The following is a 3,633-nucleotide window of genomic DNA, read 5'->3' on the forward strand; positions in this document are numbered from 1 at the left end:
TCAAATGGGGTTAATAGAATATTTTTCTTTTAAGCAATCTTAATATCTATCATAACCCTATCTCTCCTTCTGTTTCTTTTTTTTTTATTTTAGGTATTGCAAACCTGCCTTTCATATTTTAGGCTTTGCAAAGAAAATGTACAAACACATTTTTAATGTGTTTTTCTTTCTTTATCTCTCCTTTTCTTCTTTATTTCCTTCCTTTCTCCTTCCTTTATCCCTCCTTTCTTCCTTTTCTTCCTCCCATTTTTCTGTCTTTTTTTTCCCTCCTCCATCTCTCTCTCATTCAGGAATGTATAAACACTTTTTTTTTCGAGACGGAGTCTCGCTCTGTCTCAATCTGCACTCAACGCAACCTCCGCCTCCCTGCTTCAAGCGATTCTCCTGCCTCAGCCTCACAAGAGGCTGGGACTACAGGTGCACGCCACCACGCCCAGGTAATTTTTATATTTTAGCAGAGACGGGATTTCACCATGTTGGCCAAGATGGTCTTAATCTCTTGACCTCGTGATCTGCCCTCCTTGGCCTCCCAAAGTGCTGGGATTACAGGCATGGGCCACCACTCCCGGCCCATATAGACCCTTTTGTATGGTATTTTTTCAAAAACTTGTATTCAGTTTTTCTTAGATATTTTAATCTTTGTTATATTAACTTTATTTGAGAGTTTTCTTTTTTCTTTCTTTATTTTTTCTCAGGGGAAAGCGCGAACACAGTCCCCCACTACCACAAATTATGCAGTTGTGTTTCCCACATTTGGGGAAATCACAGGAGTCAGCACATCCGGAGTGCAATGGATAAGCCTCGTCCTGGGAAAACCAACTTCATGATCATGGTATCTCCCCTGCCAGGTAAGTACGAGTTTTCTTTTTTAATCAAGAGTTAAGATAATTGTAGATTCATACACAGATCTAAAATATGGTGCTGAGATAACCAGCTAGCCATATGCAGAAAAATAAAACTGGACCTCTAAATTTTTCCATATAGAAAAGTTAACTGAATATAGACTAAAGGTTTTAATGTAAGTCCTAAAACTATGAAAATATTTGAGAAATACCTAGGAAATATGATTCTGGACATGGGTTTGGCAAAATTTTGTGAGTAAGTCCCCTAAAACAATTGCAACAAAAACAAAAACTGGTGTGATCTAATTAAAGAGCTTCTGTACAGCAAACAAAACTGCCAACTGAGTAGACAGAAAACCTAGAGAATGGGAGAAAATATTCACAAACTCTGCATGCAACAAAGATCTAATATCCAGAATCTATAAGGAACTCAATTCAATAAACAAAATTAAAATAAAATAAAATCATCCCATTACAAAATGGTAAAATGACATGAACAGACACTTCTCAAAAGAAGACATACATGCAGCCAACAAATATATGAAAAATGCTCAATATCAATAATCTTTAGAGAAATACAAATCAAAGCCACTATGAGACACCTCCTCATACCAGTCAGATTATTATTTAAAAAATCCAAAAAAAAACCCAGATATTTGGGAGATTGCAGAGAAAAGGGAGCACTTTTCATGAGATGGCAAATTAGTTCAGCCACTATGAAAAGCAGTTCGGAGATTTCTCAAAGAACTTCTTAGAACTACCATTTGACCCAACACCCCCACTACTGGGTATCTACCTGAAGGAAAATAAATTGTTCTTCCAAAAAGACACATGCACTGGTATGTTTATTGCAGCACTATTCACAAAAGCAAAGACATGGAATCAATCTAGTTGCCCATCAACAATGAGCTGGATATAGAAAATGTGGTACATATGCATCACTAAATGCTAGGCAGCCATAAAAAAGAACAAAACCATGTTGTTTTCAGCAAGATGAATGAACTTGGAGGCTATTATCCTAACTAATGACAGGAACAAAAAATCGAATGCACATGTTCTCACTTATAGGTGGGAGCTAAACATTGAGTACACATGAACATAAGGATGGGAACAGTTGACAGTAGGGACTACTGGAGGGGAGAGGGTAAGAGGGGGGTGAGAAGTGAAAATCTACCTATCATGTACTGGGCTCGCTACCTGGGTGACTGGATCATTTGTATTCCAGACACAATATACTCTTGTAACAAACCTGCACATATACTTCATGAATCTAAAATAAAAGTTAGAAAAAAACATACAGAGAGATTCTATGTACACTTTACCCAGTTTCTCCATGGAACAAATTTGTAAACTACAGTACACTACCAAACCAGACAATTGATACTGATAACATTCAACAATGTATTCAGATTTTCTAGTTTACTATTTGTGTTTGTGTATTTATGTGCATATTTCGCTCAATGTAATTTTATCTCATGTATAGATGCATGTACTTAAGACCAAAATCAAAATGCTGAACAGTCCCTCCACCATAAAAATCCCTTGTGTTGCTCATTTATTAGCACATCTGCCCATCTCTCACCATACCCATTCTGTCCCCATCTACTAATAGCAGCCATTAATCTGTTCTCCATTTCTAAAATTTACCATTTCAAAAACATTGCATAAAAAGAATGATAAAGTTTGTAACCTTTGATGCTTAGCTTCTGCCCCTTAGCAATGTATTTATTGAAGTTGTTTCATCTATCAATAGTTTATTTCTATTTATTGCTAAGTAAGAATCCATGGTGTGGATGTACCACCCTTTCACCATCTACATGTTGAAGGATAGATACCTGGACTGGAAAACCAATTTGGGATTATTATATAGGAGCCTGCTATGAGCATTCATGTGCGGTTTTCAGCATAAACATATGTTTTATTTCTCTGGAATAAATGACCAAGGGTGTAATTACCGGTTTGTATCATAGTTGAATGTTTAGTTTTATGAATAGTTGTACCATTTTAGTTTGTATTTTCTTAAATAAAATTTTTTGAGAAATTGTAGACTCAAATTCTACCTACAAATATTAAATATTTTCTTTAATAATTATATTATATAATTTATATTTTCTCTGTATATTAAAGTCACATAAATATGTTTTCATCTAATATTTTTATTATTTTTAAAGTTTTTTGTATTGTTGCTTTTTTGTCTATTATCTACATTATATTTGTGTACCTGTCTAAGTGTGTCTTATTCTGTTTTGCTTTGTTTATTCATATTCCTCAGTAGCAATTTTGAAATAATATATTTTTGGTTCTACTTATGCCAAATTGTTAATCTTTCAATGGTATGTATAAATCCTCAACAATATCACAACATACATATCTGAAATTTGTTCTTCTTCCCTACTCGCAGTAATATTCTAGGATTTATGTTTATTATGTAGTTGTATTAATATAGGGGTGCCAGTTATATTTTAGTCAAAATTATCAGTTATGTAAACTAACTTTTACACTGAGTTTATTCCAGTGCCTGTTAAAAAATGGTTTTTTTTCCCTAATATAATCACTCTTCTTGAATTATTCAGGTAAATTTTGCTTACTCGTGTTAAATTGCTGAATATTTGTTTTAAGATTTTCATAAATTTTATAGTTACTGAGCCCATAGATATATGAGAATATATTTTGGCTTCTATATTTGAAATATAACTTATTGGATCTACTTTCTTCAAAGTTTTGTCGTGTTAATCCTATTGTATTATTGTGGACTAATATGTAGTTATGAAATAGCCTAAATACAGTCTAG

General features: G+C 33.7%; 1 non-coding gene across 1 annotated transcript; it reads right to left on the minus strand.

Moving 5' to 3' along the window:
* Window positions 1-692: 692 nt before the first annotated feature.
* Window positions 693-856, minus strand: LOC112133268 (U1 spliceosomal RNA). Its single transcript, XR_002914938.2, has one exon. It is a non-coding gene; the product is annotated as a U1 spliceosomal RNA (small nuclear RNA).
* Between the last annotated feature and the right edge of the window lie 2,777 nt (window positions 857-3,633).

The sequence above is a fragment of the Pongo abelii genome, chromosome 3 (assembly GCF_028885655.2).
Source record: "Pongo abelii isolate AG06213 chromosome 3, NHGRI_mPonAbe1-v2.0_pri, whole genome shotgun sequence".
NCBI lineage: Eukaryota > Metazoa > Chordata > Mammalia > Primates > Hominidae > Pongo > Pongo abelii.